This window comes from Pelophylax lessonae, assembly GCF_965119305.1.
Source record: "Pelophylax lessonae genome assembly, chromosome: 8".
Classification (NCBI taxonomy): Eukaryota; Metazoa; Chordata; class Amphibia; order Anura; family Ranidae; genus Pelophylax; species Pelophylax lessonae.
Genome location: NC_138775.1, coordinates 264,978,912 through 264,990,844, shown reverse-complemented (window position 1 = coordinate 264,990,844; position 11,933 = coordinate 264,978,912). Strand labels below are relative to the sequence as shown.

General features: G+C 41.6%; 1 protein-coding gene across 1 annotated transcript in view; it reads left to right on the top strand.

Annotated features, from left to right (window-relative positions):
* LHX8 (LIM homeobox 8) overlaps positions 1–11,933 on the top strand; it is a gene marked incomplete at its 5' end in the record, with an annotated part of 93,545 nt that overhangs the window by 64,703 nt on the left and 16,909 nt on the right. The gene's annotated exons all lie outside the window — the stretch shown is intronic.

Genomic DNA, 11,933 nt, shown 5'->3' with positions numbered 1-11,933 from the left:
TATTCACATCTTTAAAAAATTGAAAACATGTTTTCTCTGGTTATATTTCGGGATTACAGTGAATTTCCAGTTGCCACTGAGACGGGGAGCGAATGAAGGCTTTTAATATTTAACCCAATTTCTTAATCTGAAATTCCAAAAAACCTTAATTGCCTAAAATGTAGCTTTTCTTAACAGTCTTGTCCCAGAGGAAATCCTGAAATGTTCATGTCTCGGACCTCCTACTAAAATAGTCATCGTGACCCAGTGTGAAAATACGCTTTACATTGGTGGTTGGAAAAGAATGGCCAGCTTACAGTGGTAGGCAATGCTAACCTACAATATGGCCGGAAAGGTTGTTTGTGTCCAGTTGATGGCCCAAATGGCATTGGGCATGGAACTATGCAGGCACCATCAGTTGGGAGGTCAATCAGGCACAGCTCAAGGAACCCCTAGCTACCTCCAGAGGAAGAACCCTGGTTGAGAATGTCACTTAATGAATCTACAATCTTGTCTACTTAGTTTTGTAAGCATACACGGGGTGGGGGGGAATTGGTGCGTTCTAATTGATCATCTCATTGCAAGTTCACCAGACTAGCTTTGATTAAACTTAGAATAGACTCTTAGTTTATTTAAATTTATTTAGTCGGGTTATTAAACGCAGAATAAATATGGACACTAATAGTGTGAAATGCCTACAGTGCTTTCTGTAACCAAAGAACATGTGACCTAGACTGCCTATTACTGGCCATAGATGGCTCACATTTTGTTTAATTCCTTCTGTGAGTTGGGTGGAGAAATATTGGCTAAACAGTAACTATCAGGCGCGATCATTTTTGGGTATTCATGGCTACCAAAATACAATGGCCAACAGTGGAGATTCCCCCATTCACACTGCATAGAGTGGATAGAGGAATTGATGGATTTTTGTTTCATTCAGCCGTGGGCAGTGTATGGATAACTTTAAGTTTTACGTCACAAAAGGAACCTCTCTGAAATATATATGGGTTTTGTTTTTGTTTTTGTTTTTTTGGTTTCCTAAACGTGATTATGTTCTTGGGTGGAAGCTCAAGTGGTAGAAATTCCCTAACTATATTAAAAAAATGTTTCCTCCTCTCTTCCTACCTAGGCTGCCTAATCTGTATAAACAGATCTGTATACCTACCTACTTTTAGTCTGGTCATGTGAGCTGCAGCTCTTTGTAAGGGAGCGATCAACAATAGTTGTGAATTCCAGTAGCTGTTGACAACCCATAGGTTCCATACTCCAGCCATTGTTAGTGCTTCCTCCTCTCCCCTGCAGCAGCTGCTCGCTGACATGGGACCTGTGGGATCACATGACCAGACCAAAGCAGATTAAAAATATGCAAGTATACAGATACTTCCTCTTCTACAAAAAAAGGGGAGGAGGGAACGTTTTAGGACTAGATATAGTTAGGCTTTTCAACTTTAATAGCCATGAGGCTTAAAGCGATCACAAGGATAAGGCTCCCTAATTTCGCTACTTGACTATAATTTTTAAATCTCATTGGACTGAAAATAACTGTCATATATTTGAAAATAAGTGTATTTTTCCCAATGTTGGCTTTTTGAATTGATAATGTACTGTCTCAGGTTTAGACCTGCATGTAAAATATAAATGGATCTGTTTAAAGGTCTAAAAATGGACATGAAGGCATGCTTTTCAGATGCCTAAATTGATGTATTTTCCAGTGTGGATATGACATTCTGGTAACAAATATTTGCTGCATATCATGAGTTTGCCTTCTGTACAGATTGCTTGTTTCCTGGAACTTTATATCTGTATTTCTTGGACAGCGCAGGATCTGCGTGATTTCTTGTTGTGGCTTGCAGTGTTTATTTTTAATACAGCAGGCTTTGGATGAGATTTACTGACCGATAAAATAGGTTCTGTGGAGTTTGTGTGTATTGCTTTTTCCACGTCAGAATTATTTACCTGTGCAAACTAAGCTTGGGATCCCCACAATGGAGGAGCCTTTCTAAATCTCTAGCGGCTAAGGTTGTTTAGAGCATTTTTTTTAATAATAATGTTGTGCAGTGTATGCTCCCACGGTCTCCTGTATATTGCATCAAGGCAGCTCATTAATTTTGAATTGGCTGCCATTGCAAAGAAAAGATTGAAAAAAAAATATGCAGCATTTTTTTTTTCCAACTCCAACCATAACATTAAAGTGGTTGTAAACCTCAGACATGAGAATATAAACAAAGCATATCCCTCCTCCTATAGCAGGAGTAATCAATTAAAATTTATGGAGGTCTGATCAGTAAAATGCTCTTTCAGCAGAGGTCTGATATACCTGCGCTCCTTTATATCCCAGCCCTTCTTATATCAGTCCCCCACTTCACTTTACTTTTCCCTTCAGACTAGTATTCCCAGCACCCCCCCCCCCTTCACATCACCTACTCTCTCCTCACATCAATTCCCCTCACCCCCTCCTCACAGAACTGCCCCTCTTCATATCACCACCCTCACAACACTGCGCCCCCCTCGCCCACAGTACTGTGCCCTGTCCTATTCACATCGCCCCACCCCTACAGCACTGTCTCCCTTTACATTCCTGCCCCCCATCTTTACATCACTCTCCAAAGCACTGCCTCTCACATCCTAATCTCCCCCCAGAAGCTCCCTCTACAGCAGTGCGCCCTTTTGCAGCTCCCCCCCCCCCCCCCCCCCCCCACAGCACTACCCTCTCCTTCACCCCCACAGTAGTGTGTTCTGCCCTCTTTAAATCCAATCAGCCTAACCCCTTCACCCCTCTGCCGCCTCCCTATTCATCACTGCCCCCCTTCACTCCCCCCCCCCCCTCCATGCAGCACTGCTTCCCATCACGTCACTGCCTCCTCTCACATTGCAAACAACCCCCCCATGCCCTCTGTCCTTTGTTCTCCTACCTTAGATTGAGCGGAAAGCAGGATGGTAATAAGCGGAGTGGGGGAGGCACAGCTCTGCATCAGAGAGGGCAGTTGTCGCAGTTAACTTTCCAGGCTAACCAGCAGATGACTGGTGGCTAGAACACAGGGCTGTTCTAGCCGCCAATCACTTGCTGGTTAATATGAAAAGTAACTGCCAGCAACTCCTGCCCTCCCTCCAATGCAGCACTTTTCCTACTGCACTCGACTCAGTCTTGAATGACAGAGGCACAGCCGGAGGGATAGAAGTGGCTCCTAAATGGTGCAACCATGGATCTGGATGGGGCAGTGGCTCGACCCAGACCGTTGCCAGCAGCTGATTGACAGCCTTAGCTATGTTTCTGTGTGAAGGGGGTGTGCCGCTTCCTTCCAATAAGCTTTCAGAGATCTTCTCACTAAGTGCCGCAAAGTGTAACTTTAGCTCTCCTCCCCATTTTCTGATCACTTAGACAAGCTTTCTAAATTCTGGAGTATGAACGGATGTAGAGAAGTGAAAATTGCAGATAAAACAGGTACAACTTATGTAGGAGGATTTTTTCTTCTGTGTATCACCTGATAGTCACTTTACAGGGTATGTGTAAGGGTTTACAACCACTTTAAGGGCTAAAACACCTTTCTTTTTTTTTTTTTTTTTTTTTTTTTATTACAGGTACCTGTATAGCATCATAAATTTATACAGTCCCTGCCAGCTTACAATCTAAGGTCCCTAACTCTTATTCATACACCTACAAAGGCCAATTTAAATAGAAGCAATTTAACCAACCAGCATGTCTTTGGAGTATGGTAGGAAACCCATGCAGCCACCCGGAGAACATGCAAACTTCATGCCGGTAGTGCCCTGGTTGGGATTTGAACCGACTAACCTAGTGCTGCTAGGTGGAAGCGTTAACCTCTGAGTCACTGCTAAATGATGCATGCAAAATGTACAGCAGTGCCAAAAGTTTTGAGAGAGACGCAAATATTAATTTTTCACAAAGTCTGCTGCCTCAGTTTTTATAATGGTAATTTGCATATACTCCACAATGTTATGAAGAGTGATCAAATGAATTGCAATTAAATGCAAAGTCCCTCTTTGCCGTGAAAACTAACTTAGTTCCATAAAAAAAAAAAAACATTTCTGCTGCATTTGTGGAGGCTTCAGGGCGCCCTAGAAAGGGCGCCAAGACCGTCTCCTACAGATTGCACCACCAATGCAGAGCTTGCTCAGGAATGGCAGCAGGCAGGTGTGAGTACATCTGCATGCACAGTGAGGAGACTTTTGGGGGATGGCCTGGTGCCAAGGACAGCAAAGAAGCCACTTCTCTCCAGGAAAAAAATCATGAACAGACTGAAGATACAGGGATTGCACTGCTGAGGACTGGATTAGTCCTTTTTTTTTTCTGATGAATACCCTTACCGATTGTTTGGGGGATCTAGAAAAAACCTTGTCTGGAGAAGAAAAGGTGAATGCTACGATCAGTCCTGTGTCATGCCAGAGACCATTCATGTGTGGTGTTGCTTCTCAGCCAAGGGAATGGGCTCACCCACAATTGTGCCTAAGAACACAGCCATGAATAAAGAATGGTACAAAAACATCCTCCGAGAGCAACTTCTCCCAACCATCCAAGAACAGTTTGGTGATGAACAATTCCTTTTCCAGCACAGAGCAGCTTTCCATAAGGCAAAAGTGATAAGTGGCTTGGGGAACAAAGCATTGCAATTTTGGGTCCATGGCCACACAACACCCCAGACCCTAATCCCATTTGAGAACTTGTGGTCAATCCTCAAAAGGCAGGTGAACAGAAAACTCTGACAAACTCCAAGCATTGATTATGTAAGAATGGACGGCCATCAGTCAGGATGTAGCCCAGAAGTTGATTGACGGCATGCCAGGGCGAGTTGCAGAGGTTCTGAAAAAAAAGGGGTCAACACAACACTGCAAATATTGACTCTCTGCATATACCTTGGGTAATTGTCAAAAGCCTTTGATACTTGTGAAATGATTGTTCAGTACACCATAGTAACATCTTACAAAAAGATCGAAAAACACTGAGGCAGCAGACTTTGTGAAAATTCATATTTGTCATTCTCAAAACTTTTGGCCAGGGCTGTACTAAAGCACAAATTGTGCATTGCGGTAGTGCAACATAGTGCAAAGGTGTGTTTTAGCACCCTAAAATGTTTTCTTAACCCTTTCTTGCTGACAGTACGCATATATACAGTCTCACTAGACTGGAGTTTTTTCTGTGGGGCTGCATATATGTGTATCTGTCTTTGCATAGCATAGAAGCCGGGTTCTCTCTGGGAGCCCCGGGTCCTGTACCGAACGATTGGGATCCAGACCTCCCTATTCCGGGTCACCTGATCCCTGTGATAGCCACTGATTGGCTATCAGTCACTGTGAAGCCTGCCCTTATGTTTTCTTTCTATCTGAATGGAGGGGAGAGATGCATGGTATCTGTGGTATTTGTGGTGCCTCAAGTCAAGGTGGGATTTTAAGGGCAGGAGTAAAGGGGATATCGAAGGTAATATAGTAGGTAAAAATTTATTTACAAAGTATGAATATAAATACAAACATTCATAGTGAAAATGGGTAAAGGCCCATTGTGCCAGTGAGAGAAGAAAGGTTTAGATGTGATAACAAGTGACAAAAATGTGACTTGAGTTGATTTTGGTGATCCTGCTCTGCTGATTCTCATGTCAGAAGACCGGAATAGACGCAGAGGAGGTAACCAATCGGTTAATCCGACATGTTTCGGCCAACTATGGCCTTTATCAAGGATCTGTCACCGATTCTAAAATAATCAAAGAGATATATGGTATCAAGTAATGGCAATTTGAAGAGAACCATAATTGTAAGGCAAAAGCGCACAATATATGAGTACATACATTTTAGATATATGTCCACTTCCTAAAGTTGAGCCTTCCTAGAGTTTCTCCAGGAGCTACAGGAACAATATGCTGTGAGGGTGAAATAAGTAGTTGACTGAGTATACAAACAAAGGGAGCCAAAGATTGACTAGTGAGTAAAGTAATAGTAATTACTTGCTGGGCAGAAGATTCTAGTCCAGGGATCCAAATAGGATTGAATATATATCAAAAAGCTTCCACAAGATTGGTTCTGAAATCTAGGTAAAATATAGTAAGGTTGCCAAGAGTAGGTAATTTTATTAAAGTATGTGTGCATTTAACATGAAAGTAATTTGGACTACTTTCCAGAAAAGTTTCCAGAGTGGTCCTTAGAAACTTGGTAGGAGAGATCTATGAAGGCTCTCCTCCAAGTAAAACTTACATTTAGATGTGGAAATTAGCAGGGTCACAGCATGAGGGCTCCGGGTCCGCCTTCTCCCTCGGTCAGAGAGAGACTGGCAGGCTCAGAGTGTTCCCCGGCCTATAAAGGCAGTCGCGCATGCGCAGTGAGCGCTGCGTGATGCTGTCTGGTATTGTCCGTGCACAGCGTGGAGGGCGCTTGCGTGCAGCAAGAGCGCATCCCCAGAGACCGTGCGGACGTGCCAGTGAAGGCCGCCGACACAGTGCGAGAAGCCGGATCATCCCCGAGGGGATGACATGGAGGTACGAGACCGACCATACGGGTTCAAGTGCCCCGATCCATAAGGATTCGGGGCTACCTGTGCCAGGAGTTCATGGAGTCTCGGGTTGAGGCTTGAGAAGTGGATATAATAATGAAAATAAAATATAGTAACAAGGAAATAATAAGTAAATATACAATAATGAATGAATTAGCAGCATAGAATTTGCAGAGGAATTTTCTGTGGGAGAAGAAGGAAGGGGGGGGCAAGGGGGGGGGGGTTTTAAGGTGGAAAAGAAACAGTCGGGCTCCAGGGATTGATCACATAGGAGGCAGTTGGAAGATCAGTGAAAAGAGGTCCATATCCTAGGAATAAATCATAGTCAATTCAGATTGGATTTACAATCTGATATGTAATAATCAAAGTCAAAGGTGGACAAAAAATGATAATAAAAATAAAAATAAATATAAATATAAAAAAAAAAAAAAAAAAAAAATTAAATAAAATAAATATAATTATAAAAGGAGTCTTTAGTCCGTTTTCCCGGAGGAAAAGCCTGGAAGGAATGGGCGGAAGCTTTGTGCTTCGTTTAATCCAGGTGGTATGGTAGCTTTGAGTCTAGTGATCCAGCGCATTTCCAACTGTAAGAGGGTCTTGTTCCAGTCACCGCCACGAAGGGGCACATGGATTCTATCCAAGGCCATGAAGTTTATTTTAGGCATTTTGTAGTTGTGATGGTACGCTCTATGTCTACCCAAAGGGACATAGTAGTTGCCAACATGCATGGCTTGCAGATGCTGGTTTACACGTTTCCCGAATTCTTGTCGGGTCTTCCCAATATAGAAAGACCCACATTCACATGTCATCATATAAATCACGCCCTTGGTTTTGCAATTGCAAAAATGTTTAGATTGGAAGGGTTCCCCATTAGGTAAGATAGTATTGATCGTTTGACGGATCACATAACATTGGGCACAGTTCCCACAAGGGAAAGTCCCTTTGGTTCTGCAGGGATCTTTCTTGGATCCTTCTTTAAATTCACTAGATACTAATTTTTGTTGTAGGGAGCCAGCCTTCCTAAAAGTAATGGGTGGTTTTTGAGGTAAAAGTTTCGATGTGCTGGGCTCTTCCAAGAGGATTGACCAATTTTTTGTAAGGATGTTCCTGATTTGTTGATGTTCGTTTGTGAATCTGGTGATGATTCGGGTGTCCGGTTCCGTTCTGGTTGTTTCTTTGTTTTTAAAGAGAAGTGTTTCTCTGTCCATCTGGTTGGCACGATTGAAGGCCTTACGCAGTGAGGTTTTGGTGTAGCCTCTTTGTGATAGTCTGGTAGTTAAACTGTTGGCCTCAAGTTGGAATTTAGCAGGATCTGTGCAATTTCTTTTTAACCTTAAATATTGGCTGTACGGTATGGAATTAATGAGCGGTTGGGGGTGGAAGCTGGAAGCATGAAGAATAGAATTGCCGGCCGTGTCCTTTCTGTATAGTGTGGTAGCGATTTTTCCGCTGGAGTCTTTGTAGATGAGAGTATCAAGAAAGGATACTTGTTGTTTATTGCATGGTATCTTTCTCTCCTTGCAGGAAGAAATAAACAAAGCTGGATGTTTAAAAAAATAAATTAAATATAGATAGATCAAGACTTGATCTAGGTCAGTGTCGGGGTTAGGGTTTTGGGCAAGTGATGGTCTAAGGTCAAGGTCATGGTATATTTTGGGCTGGATTTATTTATTTTATTTTTTTTATTAGTATCCGCGTTAGTATGCTTTAAGTAGGATAAAAAAAAAGAACGAACATACACCTACAGTGGTGATTGAAAGTTGGGCACCCCAGGTAAAAATTTGTATTAATGTGCATAAAGAAGCCAAGGAAAGATGGAAAAATCTCCAAAAGGCATCAAATTACAGATTAGACATTCTTATAATATGTCAACAAAAGTTCAATTTTATTTTCATCATTGACACTTTCAAAATTACAGAAAACAAAAAATGCTGTCTGCAAAAGTTTGGGCTCCCTGCAGAATTCATAGCATGCACTGCCCCCTTTGCAAGGCTGAGACCTGCCAGGGTCATGGATTGTTCTCAATCATCGTCTGGGAAGACCAGGTGATGTCAATCTCAAAGTTTTTAAATGCCCAGACTCATCTGACCTTGCCCCAACAGTCAGCACCATGGGATCTTCTAAGCAGTTGTCTAGAAAATTGAAACTGAAAATAGTTGACGCTCACAAAGCTGAAGAAGGCTATAAGAAGATAGCAAAGCGTTTTCAGATGTCAATATCCTCTGTTCGGAATGTAATTAAGAAATGGCAGTCATCAGGAACAGTGGAAGTTAAAGCAAGATCTGGAAGACCAAGAAAAATATCAGACAGAACCGCTCGCAGGATTGTGAGAAGAACAATTCAAAACCCACGTTTGACTGCCCGATCCCTCCAGAAAAATCTGGCAGACACTGGAGTGTTGGTACACTATTCGACTATAAAGAGATATTTGTACAAATATGGTCTTCATGGAAGAGTCCTCAGAAGAAAACCTCTTCTACGTCCTCACCACAAAAATCAGCGTTTGAACTTTGCAAATGAACATATAGACAAAAAACAATAAGGTGTAGCCACCCTTCTCCTGCGCTTGGTATCCAGACCCCTTGACCACACACTTCACGGGACTGACAACTGGCTTCTCAGATGGCTAAGGTCTTGCTGCCCTTACGGACTGGGGTAGTCCACCGATACTAAAGGCAAAAAAGAGTGACTCTGAGGAAGAGGCTGGTCCTCGAAACGCGTCAGTCATCTCATCATGGACGCTTATATGGACTAAACACGGACTTTTGAGCAATTCAGCTTGATATGCTATACCTTTATCTACGTCTGTGAGTAGCCATTTTTTATGTTATTTAAATAAAGCCTTTTATTGAGGATAATGCGCTAGGTCGGTGCGCCCTTTTTTTGTTCTTTTTTGAACATATAGACAAGCCTGATGCATTTTGGAAACCAGTTCTGTGGACCGATGAGGTTAAAATTTAACTTTTTGGCCGGAATGCGCAAAGGAAAGTTTGGAGAAGGGGCACAGAATTTAATGAAAAGAACCTCTGTCCAACTGTTAAAGCATGGGGGTGGATCAATCATGCTTTGGGGTTGTATTGCAGCCAGTGGCACAGGAACATCTCATGAGTAGAAGGAAAAATGGGTTCAATAAAATTTCAGCAAATTTTGGATGGTAACTTGATGCCATCTGTGAAAAAGCTGAAGTTAAAGAGAGGATGGCTTCTACAAATGGATAATGATCCTAAACACACCTCAAAATCCAAGGGATATTACATCAAGAGGCGTAAACTGAAGGTTTTGCCATGGCCTTCACAATCTCCTGACCTTAACATAATTGAAAATCTATAGATAGACCTTAAAAGAGCAGTGCGTGACAGACAGCCCAGAAATCTCAAAGAACGAAGACTTTTGTAAGGAAGAATTGGCAAAGATACCTCAAACAAGAATTGAAAGACTCTTGGCTGGCTACAAAAAGCGTTTACAAGCTGTGATACTTGCCAAAGGGGGCAGTACAAGATATTAACTCTGCAGGGTGCCCAAACTTTTGCAGACGCTATTTTTTTTGTTTTCTGTTATTTTGAACGTGTAAATGATGGAAATCTAACTTTTGTTGACATATTATAAGAATGTCTAATCTGTAATTTGATGCCTTTTGGAGATTTTTCCATCTTTCCTTGGCTTCTTTATGCACATTAATACAAATTTTTACCTGGGGTGCCCTAAACTTTCGATCACCACTGTATGTGGTATTGCTGCGAGCATCAGGAGCAGTAGAATTTTATTTTGGGGGGGTTTTCTTGTAGGTTATGCTAGTAGCAAGAATTGTATATCTCAAAATGTATTTTTGAAGTTGTTTTATTTTGATAAACAAAAATAATCTAATTACAGTTTATTAACCAATGAGAGCCCAATATTTGTCCTAAAAAAAAAAAAGCTGCACCTGGATGCACAATTAGCTGTGATATGTATGGTTTTACAAACCCATGTCAAAGTTTCAAAATTGTGCTTGGGCATTATAGTTTCTTACCCTTAGGCGCAAAGGGGTTAGGGAAACATTCAAACTTCATTTTAGAGTCAGTTTCTATTGTGAGTGTTTATTGCTGCGTGCACTTTTTTAGCAGACGAAAACTAAGCTGAACAGGTCTAACTTTCGTGACCATTGGTCATTGAATCTTGACTGTCCAACCCACAATTGGCAGCACTGGTATGCATCAGTTAATTTAACTAGAAGTGTGTAACAAATTTGACTTTGGGGTCTGAGAGCTAGCAATGTGCACAGGGGTGCATAACTAGTTACTGTTGAAATATTAACATTAACAAGGCATTATCCCTGAGCATTGAAATCCCTGTATTGTGATCCAGAAGTGGTTTACACCGGGCTGACATTTTTTTTTTTTTTTTTCTGTTTTAATGTTCTGGGGATTTAGAGGCATGTGAGGGTGGCAGCTAAACGGGCGCTGTGCACTATTCCTTGTTTGAATGTATGATGATTATGATCAATAGATGATGGTATAAATATTTTACCTGTTTTGATTTAAGTGTTAAAGCAAATTTTGAACTATGGCTATTGTGGATTTTTCTTTTTTATTGGATAACTTAATACAAAAATGGCTATGGAATGCATTTGGGCCAAAGCCATAGAACACCTTGGCTCTTATTTGGAAGTATGGTTGAGTATTGTAGATTAGTTAAGCCTGTAGGGTTCCAGGGACCATGCAGAACAGACGAGGCAAATAATTTGTGTACATTCCCCTGATTATCAGGTACCGGCATCCAACAGCACAATAGATCCCCCTCTTGATAGATATTGCCTCAGGAGAGCCTGTTCAACTACTTCAAAAAAAAGAGTACCTATATCTGAAGGTGTGGAGAGAGTACTACATTGCCCCAAAAGGTGTCTTGGTATTTTACACAACCCCCCAGTTCTCTGAAGGATATTCTAACAGGTTAGTGTCTCCTATTAGCGGCATATATTTGCTATCTGATATAGTAACCTCTGCCACCTAGTGCCCCCCTCGCCTGCCCAGGGATGCATGTTTTGCCGTGCCTGTGACCCCAATGGAATGCTGGTCGTCTTGTGCCCTGAGGAAGCCCCATTGCAAAATGCGTTTGGCTTACCGGGGATTGCTAGACTGCATTTCCATTATGTCCACAATTACCAATGTGGTATTTTGTATGATTACTCCCAATTGGAGTTCTTGATCGTTTTATTCTGTATCTATTCTTAATTGTGATTCAATAAATGTCTTTTTTATGAAATTTTGTGTCCTATTTGTAGACATTCCTTCTATATTTAGCCCATTTTAAAGGCCCATTTTTTTCTTTCTCATTTATTTTTTAATATTACATTTTGGGATGAGGGCCAGCTGATCACGGTAATTTGTGTCCTGGTATTCTTTAATATTGCAACAAAAGCTGCCATTTATTTTACTGTTCATTTTATCTTATGTTTTCTTCTGCAGTTCTGCCTTAAATG